Genomic DNA, 15,045 nt, shown 5'->3' with positions numbered 1-15,045 from the left:
TATACAAAACGTTTGAAAACTAAAAGTAAAAATATATTAGTAGTGTATCCTATCAAACTTATCCTCACATTATCTTAAATGTGTTCTTTAAATGATTTTTGATTGGCTCTTTCAAATTTGTTAAAGTATCGGTTACACATTAAATTGTAAGATCCACTTTCCATTTTGCGAAATTGTCGAAGAAAAGAACACATGTAATTTATGACGACATTGAAAAAATCATACAAATGAGTTCAAAATGTATCTTTCAAAATTATTTAAATTTGATCTGTAAGGTTTTGGTTGACAAATAAAAGAGTCTTTAGAAAATTTGAAGAAAATATGTGTAATTTCAGTTTTCGAGGAAGTTGAAAGTTTTTGATACAATTACGATATTTAGATTTAGATGTACTGTATACGTGTATCTTTAGAACTGCATGATTACTGGGCGGATGTAAGCATAAATGACTGATAGACTCAAAACAACTGTATTGACGCGCTCAGTAGCAGTGTATATAACAGATTTTCTTAGAATGGCCACTATACATAAACTCTGCTGATTTTATAATCCATGTACCTATCAGGAACTAATTTTAATTCAATGCATTTTATTGTTTAGACACATGAACATTTTAACGCAGAGATTGAACAAAGGCAAACTGTTCAAATCCTTTCCCATAAAAGATTGATTGAAAAATCGAATATTAAAAGTGCATTTCTTATAATTCGCAGATCATTCTTCATTGTACAAAGTCACTGGTGGGAAATCTTCTATTTTTTATTATGTATGCATATGTCTGTAAGGAGTGTGTAAGATCTTTCCGGTTATTGAAATGAAATTAATAATATAATTCTCGCGAGAGATTGCATTAAGTCATATCGTAAAATATTTTATTATTTGGATAATTTAGTGTCGTTTGAAAATATCCAATTGTCTAGTGTCTGTTTAATTTAGATTAATTATCTATCGATAGTGCGAATTAAAGCTTTATCTTTTGATAAAAACTTCCCTTATGTCACCTTTATTTATCTTTTGTTGTTTTGTGTCGGTTGGTTGCTGTCTCATTGTTTCATACTCCATATTCTGCCACATATTCACGGTGTATAATGTTGCCCTAAGTATTATTAAATTCACACACCGATGAAAATTACCACGTTAAAGTTTAACAATTATTTGTTACACATAATAATATAATAGTTTAATCTGCAAACCATCTGTCAATTTTCGTTGATTACTTGATGGAAACATGTGCACCTAGCTCATATAAAGTCGTCCCTAGCTTAGTCGTCCATGTGAGGAGCTTTGCAGTAATCAATCAACTGATAAACAAATTAGAATAGTTATCAAAGGTACCAGGATTATAATTTTGTACGCCAGACGCGCGTTTCGTCTACATAAAGACTCACCAGTGACGCTCATATCAAATAGTTATAAATTAGAATTAGTATTGTCTTAGGAAATTTTCTCTGTATTGAGGCCTCTTTGGATTTTTCAGCCCAGGAAACAGATTTCAAGAAATGATTTCAATTTGCACGTGTATATCTTAATTCTCTCATACAATCCTGTGTTGTATTCGCTTTTATGTTCTGTATAATTTCATTATGTCAATCAATTTATTAGTAGTATTTGTGTTTTGAGAATTATCGGCTGCAATATATTGGAGACAATGTTCCATTTTATTTTGTTGGCTGTAATATCTGGAAAACAATGTATCATCATTCTCATTTTGTGCGCTCTTTTTAAAATTTCAAGTGACACTAATGGTCAATCCAGAACATCTAATTGAATGAAAAAAAACTCATTTGTTTTGCCTCCCATTTTAATAAACATATAAATCTTGTTTTTATATTTGCATAAAATATTTTAAACAGTATAGATTAGTTATTGACTTCCTGTTTATGTTTACCTCCTCAGTTCGCTTGATATAAAAGCTCGTAACCCTGTCCACTTCGAGCGAAATACTAGCTGAGTGGCAACACATTGAGGGGAGATTTTTTTCATGTAATTACCCTTCCGGATCACCTGAGATCACCCCAATGTGGTGTTCGTGTTGCTAAGTCTTTAGTTTTATATGTTGTGTCTTGTGTACTATTATTCGTCTGGTGGTCTCTTTCTTTTTTTTAGCCATGGTGTTGTCAGTTTATTTTCGATCTATGAGTTTGAATGTCTCTCTGGTATCTTTGCTCCTCTCTTGAATGGAAGATGTTATTTCATTAGCATTAAACAGTTTTAGAGCTGTACCAAAAAACACCTCGGTTCTAAAGTGGACTTTTTGTCTCGTCAGGAGGTAAACGTAATTTTCAAGGCTAATTCAACAGGGATTCATTTGATATTAATATATATGAAATGGTAAGCCCCTAATCCCGTCTTATCTTTTACAGCTGGCTGTACTCGACACTGCTGCGAAATTATAGTAATTTATTCTATGTAGAAAACTATTTTCGTTAAACTAAATCAAAATCTTTTTTCCATTCTTACAAATTCTTCTGTGGTTATTTTTATTCGGATAAATTCCCTATCTTATTTAAAATACTTGAATTTGAATAATACCAATTTTCCATAACTCTCCAGCATATTCACACAAACACATACATTTGTAAAGCCTCAAATAGAAGCATCACTTCTCGTGTTTGTCAATTGAAAACATAACACAAAACAACCCATTTTTACATTAGCAATATGAAAAACAAAATGCTTGTTCTATAATTCCCAAGATTACACTTTGGTTTTCATCTGAATGACTTATATTTGTTATTTGTGTAAAACATTCATAGAGTCATCTTTCATTATGAACAAGGATGTCATCCATATTCATTTTATTGTCATTGAAACATTGGGTAAATTATTAATTATTATATAACCTCAGAGACATATAATACAATATATGTCTCTGTATAACCTCTAATATCTATTGGAATTTCAATTACAAGATGAAAAGGTTCGGAAGAAAATAATTTAAGTCTCTTAAAATAAATTTTAGAACCTATTAATAATGTATACCATTTATTTATGTATGTGTTTGCGAAGAAACGTTCAATAACGATTTTAAACTGTGATTGTTTGGTAAGCATTGCAGGGATATTTTAACCAGGCTGTTAAATTTTTATTTAGAGTACATAAATGTATGTTTAAGGTGGTAAGAGGAATGCATGTACTATCAACAAGTCCGTGCTTCTTGTTTGCTGACATGGAATATTTTTTGTCTGTTAAATTTCTGAAAATGTACTCTTTACAAAATGTGGAAATAATCGAAACACGAAGGCTTATCAAACCCCAGTTATATAATGCCTAGATGAATTTTGCTCAACTTTTCGGAACTTTCGGTTTTAAATGCGCTTCAATTTTGTATATGCTTTAAATTTGTCTTCTAATTGTTTCGATTTAGCCCCACTGATTAGTCATGTGGAGACAAAACGCTCGTCTAAAATACCAACCTGTTATCTTTGTTGAGATTTTACACTAAATCCGTAAGAAGTGTACCGATATATATGTCTGCCTGAAAGAACATGATTGAGCTATTATTTGAAATTGGGCCTAATTTTAGCTTTCAGTAACCGCGGATACTCTTAGATTGGTCTTATATCTCTTTTTATATTTTATTTTTAATTTTGTGCTGTCTTATATTATCAATTTGACGATGAAACACTTTTCAACTGGTTTTTTTTTTTTTTTTTTTTTTTTTTTTTATCTACGTTTGTTGGTAAGATGTTCTGGAACAGTATTGTTTAATGTTAGAACGAAGGGTATCCTCCGTCTTTTTCGCACGCTCACAGACATGATTAACCGTAATGTGCCTGTCCATCCCAATGTTTTTTAACCCTGCTATATGGTTTTGACTGTGTCCATTTTTTAGGCCGAGACAATGACCTGTTGTGGTTCAAAACATTGCCCTTTGGATTTATGGATACGATTTTGTCTTTTGTATCTTCCCATGCGTATTTTTAAATTTGAACGAAATTAAGAAGTTGGTTGTCTGTCAGATCATTTCTTAACTTCCGGTGGTGATGAGAATATAATGATACATCAGATGTCAATTATTTATCTTTACTTCACACAGAAAGGAATAGATTCCATTGCCATATGGGATCTTTTAATATACAATACATAAATTGCCATATGCGGCTTCAGGAACGTAAAGTTTAAAGAAAGTCACAACAAAAGGTATATTCTCAAAAAAATAGTGTTACACTTTAGTAAATAATATAAAGAGTTATCAAGAATAATTGCATTTATCCTAGCGATAAACACAACGTTAAGAATTATAATTAAACAAATAGATATAGCAAGATGTGGTACGAATGCCAATGAGACAACTCTCCATCCAAGTAACAATTTATAAAAGTAAACCAGTATAGGTCAAGTCAAGGGCTTCAACACGGAGCCGTGGCTCACACCGAGCAGCAAGCCATAAAGGGCCCAAAAATTACCAGTGTAAATCCATTCAAACGGGAAAACCAACTGTCTAATCTATATAAAAACGAGAACCGAGAAACATGTATGAACTACATAAACAGACGATAACCACTGTACATCAGATTCCTGACTTAGGACAGGTGCAAACATTTGCAGCGGGATTAGACGTTTTAACGGTACCAAACCTTCTCCCTTTTCTGAACCAATAGTAAACATCGCAACATAGAAAGACACGCTATGAATTAACACACTTTCTGTGTTTAGCATTTTTTTTTTTGCTGTGGCAGTGCACATGTGCAAATCTAATGAATATATTAAAAATCAAACTTCTGGAAAAACATGATACATCAATAAAAAGGCCATTTACATTTTTATGTATAAATATTAAATACAAATTTGGATTTTCCAGCTTTCAGTTGCGAGTTTTACTTCCCTCTTTACTTACGTAAACAGGTAGTAATGATATATCATATTTCAAGTTTTAACCATTTTGTTCATTGGTAAATCGCATAAAATTTTCTATTATTCACATTTTGAAAATTCAAAGCTTAAAATAATTAATTTAAAGCAATTTGACATTTTAGTATGTTGAAGACAATATTTATTTTATTATCCTTTCTAGTATGCATTATTTTATAGCTTTGTATTGTAGCTGCATACATGTATATACTAAATATGTTCATGGCATTTACGAGTGATTTTCACCTACAATGGTTTGAACTTTTATTGTCAGAATAGAATATTTTATTCATTAAAGCATTAAAATAATAAGACGATGGGGGTGTATAAAACCATGGAAATTCATGTAGTGATAAAATCAAGATTAACCTTGAATGTGAATTTATTTGTATTTGTTTTTTATAAGTACTTTTCAACATACTTTTTATACGAAATATATATTTGAATGTAACAAAGCTATTTTCGAACTGTATATGAGACTTTCGTAGCCGTTGAAAAAGAATAAATTCTGTACCAAATAGATAGAAGTCTGCCGAATTTCTGGTGTACATTGATGGTCGTGTATTCGCTCCTTGACCAGAATTTATGTCAAATCTTTTTCTACGAACATCATATATTTAAATTGAAGTATTAACCCGGGGAAAAGACTTCAAGCCACAGTCGGAACAACAATTTAGACAATCAAATATCAGCAAAGAAAACAAAGTATTACATTTTTGTAAATGAAAGTGAGTGTTACAAGCTGACTACTCACCGTACAGTATTTTTTGTCAACTGTTAATAACTTTCATAGTACTATGATTCAAACCTTAACTTGAACATTCGATGTGCTATTAGCTTATATCTAATCTATGTGTCCTATGGTTGCAGTTAATGTTACCATCACCTTATAGTCAATCTTTCCAATATTATGAACACTTGTAATTTCATATTGATGTTTGACAATTGTCCAAAATATTAAAGTGGTCAACTTAGGTGTCATGGTGAACAACTGGTCGAATGGCCTTTCTTATCAAACACCCTTATGATATTCATATCTGTCCAAACAGCTTTGTTATATAAATCAGAGATCTCCGTGAGTATTGTTCTCATATCAAGCCATTATCTCGTTCACTTTTCGTCAATGAATAACTCATTCTCGCTATTTTACTTTCCAGTATAGGAACATGATGGGTGTTACAAGTGTTTTGTTATGTGTTAGGTTTGTGCTGCTAAATCTTTAGTTTTCCGTGATTTGATTGGTGGTTTATTGTATGTTTACTTGGTGTTGTCTAGGATGTATCACAATTAATTGATTTTATTGTTCCCTTTTCTTGTTTCTTAAGCTTTTAAGATTTTTAATAAATGCTTTAAGAATATTGATTGAAGCACAAACTCATCCTTTGATCTACGAATGCACTAAAATATCTCATTCCGTTCGAATTTTACATTTCATAGAAGCTACAGTGATGTATACAAGTATACGCCAATCATTCTGGTGTTCATTGTTATTATTATTTTGTCAATAAATATATATTTCAGCTTCATCTTTTAAAAAAACATAGAAACAGTTTCAAAAAAAAAAAAAAAAAAAAAAAAAAAAAAAAAAATTGGTTAATTCGACTTTACTTATTTATTGATGTTGTTTGGCTTCTTAGTTGTTCAGTTTCTAAGGACTGGTTTTACGTGATGCATTAGTTATTCTGTATAAAGATTTGAAATTGCTATTTGAACAATTACATCAATAATTATAAACCAGAATTTCTAGGTAAATGATGAGAAATGCAAAGAAGTAATACCCTTGCTTTGAACATTAAATGGAATGTTTTATATATGGATGATTGTATAGAACTGATGTTAATTTACATTGATTTCTTAAGAATTCGAAACCTTTTTGAATCTATAAAGCAAAGTAAAAAAAAAATGTTATTGTATGTGAATTAATTTGAATTTAAATGATGTCTTGATGAATAAGTCACGTTATTTTTCTTTGTAAAATATTATTAAAGATACAAGATGTCGCTTAGTGCAAGATTTCAAGCCATTTATGTAAATTTTTGATACACCTGACTATTAGTGCTACTTATGTTGGTTAATAATGCGTTTACGTTCTATTCTTTTTAATCATGCAAAACACGGCTTTCGCCATGTTAAATTCTCCATGATGGTGTAAAGACTTAAACGATCAAACCCGTTTAGTATCTTTCCATACCATGTTTATTCTATTCGTGAATAACAGACAACCATGTAACATTTTTGTTTGGTTTAGAGTTGATGTTAGATTATATCTTGTGTAATGAAATTGTATATAGAAAACTAAGGTACTATGAAATCCTTGATGAAGGGGCAATAAGTAGCACATCCGATCATTTGCCAGTAGTGATTGAGTTTGAGACGGACTCCACCCCACATCGTATTATTAACTCCAGCGACAAATTACCAGCTTGGCATAAGGTAACTGACGCACAGATCAATCAATACCAAAAACTATTGTCTGACCCCGTGGAAATATTAATTGATAAAATGAACTCTTATTCTTTTGCTGATATTGACACTATATATGACGACTTCGTTAGCACATTGCATAATGCTGCGAACATCGCAATTCCAAAATGCGGATTTAATCCACTCACCAAACCGTATTGGAACGCAGATGTGAAACGAGCACACGACAATGAAAGGTCAATGCGTAAACTTTGGGTTCTAGATGGTCAACCTCGAGGAATGCATCTTGACTCTTATCGAATATACAAAAGAGCAAAGTCCGAATTTAGACGTGTACAACAAGCGGCTAATGAACAGTATATGCAAAAGTGTTATGATGATCTAAATGAAACCGCAGAGTGCGATATACGGTTGTTTTGGAAACAAATAAAACGTTTTAAAGGTCGTTCCTCCAAGATATACCCCGAAATTGTGTATGAAAATAAAGTGTACAGTTCTCCGGAGTCTGTAGCAAACTGTTTTGCTGAGTATTTTCATGAGCTGTACCAACCAAAAGACAGTGATAATTTTGACAATGAATTTAAGTGTTCGATTGAGAGCGTATACAAAGACATTATTAAAACTTGTGGTGTTGAAGGTGGATACTTACCTAGTGGATTGATCACTGAACAAGAAGTTTCTAAATTGATAGGTCAGTTAAAATATAGAAAAGCTGCCGGACATGACAGAGTACAAAACGAACATTTGCGCCACGGAGGTAGACCTGTTGTGAAGTGCATAACGGTCTTATGCAACCTCATCGTCAGATTAGGACGTATACCAAAGAACTGGAAACTAGGCCTCCTTGTTCCTATCTTCAAAGGTGGAAATAAGTGCAAAACTTCACCCGATAATTATAGACCAGTTAGTTTACTGTCCTGTGTTTTGAAACTATTTGAAAGTATTATTAAAGCTCGGTTAATTGACTTCGTGTTGTATGACAAAAACATGCCGAATCTCCAACAACAAGGATTTCAAAAGTACCTTAGTTGCTTAACTGCATCGTTTAATTTACATGAAACAATTTATCATAACCTAGAATTATTCAGTAAAATTTTTGTTGCCTTTTTAGACAGTAAAAAAGCTTTTGACACTGTCTGGAGAATTAGTCTTATGTATAAATTGTATAAAATAGGTGTAACAGGCAAATTATGGTCAGTTATTAATGACTGTCATATTGATACTATGAGTTCAGTAATTGTAAACCAGTGTCAGTCTGAGTTCTTTCCTGTATTACAAGGGGTTAGACAAGGAGGGGTTTTATCTGGTTTATTATATTTAGTATTTATAAACGATATGTTGGTTGATCTGGAAAAATGTAATAAGAAAACTGGTGTTTATCACATAGCTAGCTGCTCCCCTGCTCTCGCTGACGATATTTCATGTATTGGCACAACTCCGTTGTGTCTCCAGCGTATGTTAGATATATGTGCTGACTATGCCCATAGATGGAGGTTCTGCTTCAATTCGAAAAAGTCATGCGTAATGCAATTTTCCTTGAATCCACGAGAAGTTCGAGTAACATACGACTGGCATATTGCGAACAGTGTTCTTCCGGTAGCCGAAGAATACACTCACTTAGGCATTGCGCTAAATTCCAAATTCAGATCGACAGAAAGAACATCAAATGCATGTAGAAAAGGCAAGAACTCTTATTTTGCGCTCAACGGTGTTTGCGACAAGTCAACACATCCATGTGTTCTACTTAAACTGTTTAAATCTATAGTGTTACCTACTGTTCTGTATGGTTGTGAAATGTGGACTAGTTTAAAGTCAAACGACATTGCTGCGTTAAATCGTTTTCAGCACTTTATAGTCAAGCGAATTTTGGACTTGAAAACGTCTACGAGATCAGATATGTGCCAAAGTATACTTGGACTTCATACTATTACCTCGTCTATAGAGACTAAGAAGTTACATTTCTTGCAAAAACTGTGTAGTCTTGATGACAACTTCCTAACGAAGAAAATATTTCTTGCGCGTCTGTTTACCTATTTTATTGACAATGAACGCAATCATCATGGATTCATTCCTGATATTATGAACATTTTGTATAAATATAGCCTTCATTCTTATATGCTTGACTTTTTGCGAGAGGGAGTTTTTCCAACGAAGCAATTTTGGAAAGCTTTAGTGCAAAATACAGTTGACAAAGTACAAACTGACGAATGGACTCGGCGTTTACATAACGATAATAACTTTTCTCGCTTTAGAAGTATTCACCGATCGGTTAGAGTTCCAGACTTCTGGAAAAGTTCTAAATCATCCAGAGAAATCGTAAACTCCTATTATATTACTAAACTGCTAATCGACATTCCAAATACCACTGGAGGTACATGCGAACTATGTAACACTCAGTTTTTAGATGTATATGTACATGCATGTTGTAGCTGTAGCGGAACTCATTTAATCAGAGATATGTGGTGGGAGTTTATAATTGAAAAATTCCCATTGCATTTATTTGTGGAACTTTATTCATACGACGATGAAGAGTTATATTGCATTCTTTTGGGGAAGCACATAACAACGAACAATATAGACACCGACAGTTTTTATAATCTTTGTCATGTGCACGTTGCACACTGTGTCGCTGCATATAGTAGATTAAGGAGAACAACGATTCGTTAATGTGCCAGTGCATGAACCGTCGTTAGTGAGAGCAATTTTTGTCAAAATTTTCTTCAGTTATATAAATAAGTACAGAACTTTATTTTGTTAATGTACATATTGTCATATTATATTGTGTTATTATCATGTTTTGAAAACTTTTGTAATTTGAGCTGTTTACATATATGATTGTTCATTGAATCTCTTAATAGAGGAAATAAAGATATGAATGAATGAATGAATTACATCAATAATTATAAACCAGAATTTCTAGGTAAATGATGAGAAATGCAAAGAAGTAATACCCTTGCTTTGAACATTAAATGGAATGTTTTATATATGGATGATTGTATAGAACTGATGTTAATTTACATTGATTTCTTAAGAATTCGAAACCTTTTTGAATCTATAAAGCAAAGTAAAAAAAAAATGTTATTGTATGTGAATTAATTTGAATTTAAATGATGTCTTGATGAATAAGTCACGTTATTTTTCTTTGTAAAATATTATTAAAGATGCAAGATGTCGCTTAGTGCAAGATTTCAAGCCATTTATGTAAATTTTTGATACACCTGACTATTAGTGCTACTTATGTTGGTTAATAATGCGTTTACGTTCTATTCTTTTTAATCATGCAAAACACGGCTTTCGCCATGTTAAATTCTCCATGATGGTGTAAAGACTTAAACGATCAAACCCGTTTAGTATCTTTCCATACCATGTTTATTCTATTCGTGAATAACAGACAACCATGTAACATTTTTGTTTGGTTTAGAGTTATACCGGTAGTTGGTTTGAATATGATATTAAATTAGAAATCTTGGCAACTTATCATAAGATATTAATTCTGATACAATTGTTCAAGTTGACATTATCATCTATCATTATATAGATAGTGTGACATCATAAATACCTTACCTCAATGTTCCACCATGCTTATTCTATTCGTAAAAAACGTGAAAAAACAAAGGTTATTTTGGTTTGGGTTAGAATTCTAGTTGATTCAAAAATGATATCGGAAATCTTGGCTTCTAAACATAAGATATTAATCCTGATACAATTGATCAAGTTGACATTATCATCTATCATTATAAAGATAGTGTGACAGCATTTTTACTCTCTCTCTCTCCGTAATGCTTTACCATGTTTTTTTTTATTTGTGAATTACGGACAAATCATTGGTAATTTTGATTTGGTCTAAAATTCTAGATTTAAATATGATATTGGAAATCTTGGACTCTAAACATAAGATATTAATCCTGATCATAGCTAGTACTTTTGGTTTGGTTTTATAATTCTAGTTGATTTAAATATGATATTGGAAATCTTAGATTCTAAACATAAGATATTAATCCTGATACAATTGATCAAGTTGACATTATCATCTATCATTATAAAGATACTGTGACAGTATAATTACCTCGTTTACGTAGTAGGAACTCTTTGAATATGTTACCTTATCAAATAGCTGTTTTATCATGCAGCAACTTCAAAGAAAAAGAACAACATTAAAATAATAAAAGAAAGTAAAAGATCAGAAGCATAGCAATGGATCTCGTTACATCGTCGCCTTAAGATAAAATGTATCATAAAAATCAATAAAAAGTAGCTGGGTTTTACTTTGCTTTAAGATTAATTTTATTAAAATCTAGGATCATTTTAAATCATAAAAGGTACAGAAAAGACAGAACAAACAACAAACAAATATTTTTTTTGCCAATCACGGCGCCCAAAATGAGCAGAATAATCACACTATAATTTTCAGACATAATGTAAATTAAAAATAGGTTAAACAAAGTACATAATATGATTGATTTTGATTTAATTGATTGATATAAAAAATTAAAGCAAATGAAGTAGGCAATTTGTAATAATAAAAATATATAATATAATATGACCAATTGTTTGTTACTGTGGTCCCTTTATTGGACAGCACACCTCATAGAACACTAATAATCCATCAAATGTAAAAGAAATAACTAACAGAAGAGGTTTTGCGAGCCATAAAAACCCTGATTACCCCACCATATTTAACAAATTTATAGCCAGTCAGGGTCGATAATAACCCTAAATGCCATTATCATATTGTATATAAGACAATGCTTTATCAAGTCAGGAATATAACTATTGTTATCCATTCGTTTAATGTGTTTAAGCTTGTGATTTTGCCGTTTGCTTGAGGACTTTCCGTTTCGAATTTTCCTGTGAGTTTGGTATTTTTGTTATTTTACTTTTTAATACAATATACGTTCATAAATGTATTGATAAAATCAAAGACGATATGTTGATAAGTGACTGTTATAACACTTGTTAATAAAAACTGATATCGAAGTATTTAATTTTATTTTATTCCGTCAACAGATGTAAATGTCATGTTTACAATATATAAATGACATGCTGCTTTCGCCAGCTGGCCTTACGACATATGACAGCAACATGTATGACAGTTTTCGGATTTAAACATTTTATATGAAGGAAATTAAGTTCTTGTGGATATTGTAAGTATCAACATTTGTTTATGATCATTATTGAAATAGGTAACATTGGATTAACCAAAACAGGTCAATAACATTATAACAATTTCCGCAGAATATTTGCTTTATGTCGCCTCCGTATTTGTGACAATCTTCGAAACAGTGGATCGAACGGAAAAACACTGCTTTACTGATCCTGCTTCTTAAAAATATTAAAAAGATTTAAACGAAACCCTTGTGTCGTTTACCTAACTCTTACATGCATTCTAAAATTAAGATTGAAGACTTGCTAAAATGTCCTTGATTAGCTAATTGATTGATTAATTAGAACAGGTCTGAACGTCATGTAACCAACATTTAATTTTTTATGTACATAACGGGACAAATATTTTCCGTTGTTAACACCAAATTCAATTTGATTTTGAACATTGAGCATCTATAAGGTACATTCAAAGTTTATTATTGGCCATTTCAACGTTAAAATTGATTTTTTAACATTATGCAAATACATGTAGTTATCAAAAGTACCAGGATTATAATTTTATACGCCAGACGCGCGTTTCGTCTACATAAGACTCATCAGTGACGCTCAGATCAAAAAAGTTAAAAAGCCAAACAAATTCAAAGTTGAAGAGCATTGAGGACCAAAAATTCCAAAACGTTGTGCCAAATACGGCTAAGATAATCTACTCCTGGGGTAAGAAAATCCTTAGTTTTTCAAAAAATTCAAAGTTTTGTAAACAGAAAATTTATAAAAATGAACATATAATTGATATTCATGTCAACACCGAAGTGCTGACTACTGGGCAAACAAACGCGACCAGGGGGGCATTTCCTCCAGCCTGAATTTCGACAAACCTTTGACACTTTATTACGTTGCATCCAAGATTACAGTCAACTATTGTAATCAATTACAATCAGTCTCATTTTACGAGATATTATTAACACCGTGTGTGTGTCATCCATGAATGCCTACATTTGTTTTCGGAATTAAGACCAACAACAGTTTTTGGTGGGATCGGCGTTGCTCGGTTTTCGGATTTTTCAGTATGTTTGTGATTTTATTTTTTTTAAAGGTAGACCTGAATTGCTGCGGCATTATCACATAAATATAAATATTTTTCATCTTTTTCTTTCCTTAGACTTTGAGTTGATTTCAAAGCAGATGTTTCTGATTTAGGGATATAATACTTGTTCGAATTAACCTTCACATGTTCAGCTTCTGTCATTCAAACACGTGTTGTTACTCTCGCATTTGCAGTCACGCAAGACATGCTGATTTGTATATTGAATCAATGTCATAAATTGAATCCATGACGATGAAACTTATCACAAAAGATCTCTGCTTTGAAAATATACTAACAGAAGTAAAAACCTTTAATAGGAATGCAAACAATTTCAAAATATGATCGTAAACAAAGGACAAAATCTCACAATGTGATTGTATGATAATCCTACATTCAAATAACACAGTTTAATCGTTAGATAATGTCAAACTCACTATGTAATATAAGCTTCGATAAGTTCCCAGGACCTTTACAGACATAGATTATTCAATATAGCTTGTTGTTCTTTCGGTATTGTTTAGAACTCCGATGAAGCGATCAGAGAAAAAAGATGACCGAAGTCAGCGTTGAGTTAAGACAAAATTATAGTAATTTACTATATTTATGGGTCTGAATGTTACCCTAGGCAATTATAAAGGCACATTTATCACTCATATCTAGGGGAAAACTAACTACAAACATCAAATTTATAGACATTGTTTCAAAAGATTTATCATTTGACCGGAGTTCTTCGTATGGTTATACATACATGGGTTAACTACATTATTATCTACTGGTTTTGCATTAAAGTGCACAATTGTCATTACAAACATTTACAGATAAGGCAATTATAACCTATTTTCATAAAATTCCTATTTGGTAAATCAAAGTCTTCTAAAACCATATGGAGATATCTGATTATGTAATTTCTTGTAAACATATTTTTTGGTTTTTATGTATGGATTTTTCTGGAATATGAACATTAATTTTGGCTTGTATTAGTCGTTTTCTATCTGAAGTGTACTTTAGACTGTTATTTTTTACCCTCAATATTAACTTCATATCGTGAATGGCATTTGTGATGTTGTAGTATTACACGTTTGATTTTGAACTGCTTTTTGATTTTTTTTTTATTGTAAGAGTCTATTTTCAATTGGATAAATTTTTTAGTACTCTTGTTCCCCTTTTTCTATTTGAAACATTTACCGTTACGTGCGCCTGATTAGCTATTTGTGTGTACGTGTTGTTGATTCGTGGGTGTCTCTTATCTTCCATGTACTTTTATTGCCTGAGCTAACAGTTATTTGGTACCGCTGTCTTGTTTTCATTGAGTTGCTCCTCTTTTATATATTGTTGTCATTAGATTTTCTTCGTGACACAAGATATAACTTTTAAAATCTAACACTGAGTATTCATTATTGACAGTAGAGTTACATGGTTTATTCTTAAAGTAAAACTGTACATTGATTTTCAAAATCATTTTAATTAAGTATTGTTTATCTCATTTGTTTTATAAAACCATTATTCAATAATAACTTTAATGCATTTGTGACTTTCATTCTCCATTATAGCTTACACTACCTGAAGCTTTCCCCAACAACTA

The 15,045-nt window shown here is 31.6% G+C and overlaps 1 protein-coding gene across 4 annotated transcripts in view; it reads left to right on the top strand.

Annotated features, from left to right (window-relative positions):
* Positions 1-15,045, top strand: part of LOC143056057 (uncharacterized) — a 101,577-nt gene that overhangs the window by 13,486 nt on the left and 73,046 nt on the right. The window contains exon 1 of one of the 4 annotated variants that reach the window (XM_076229134.1): positions 12,325-12,420. The exons of 2 other annotated variants lie outside the window; for them this stretch is intronic. The gene's annotated coding sequence lies outside the window, so the exon portion shown is untranslated. Of the gene's footprint in view, positions 1-12,324; positions 12,421-15,045 lie in introns of those variants that run through there. One more of the 4 variants, XM_076229132.1, reaches the window with a different exon arrangement.

The sequence above is a fragment of the Mytilus galloprovincialis genome, chromosome 13 (genome assembly GCF_965363235.1).
Source record: "Mytilus galloprovincialis chromosome 13, xbMytGall1.hap1.1, whole genome shotgun sequence".
NCBI classification, from domain to species: Eukaryota; Metazoa; Mollusca; class Bivalvia; order Mytilida; family Mytilidae; genus Mytilus; species Mytilus galloprovincialis.
The sequence above is the reverse complement of the archived record's forward strand: the minus strand, read 5'-3'. Positions and strand labels throughout refer to the sequence as shown.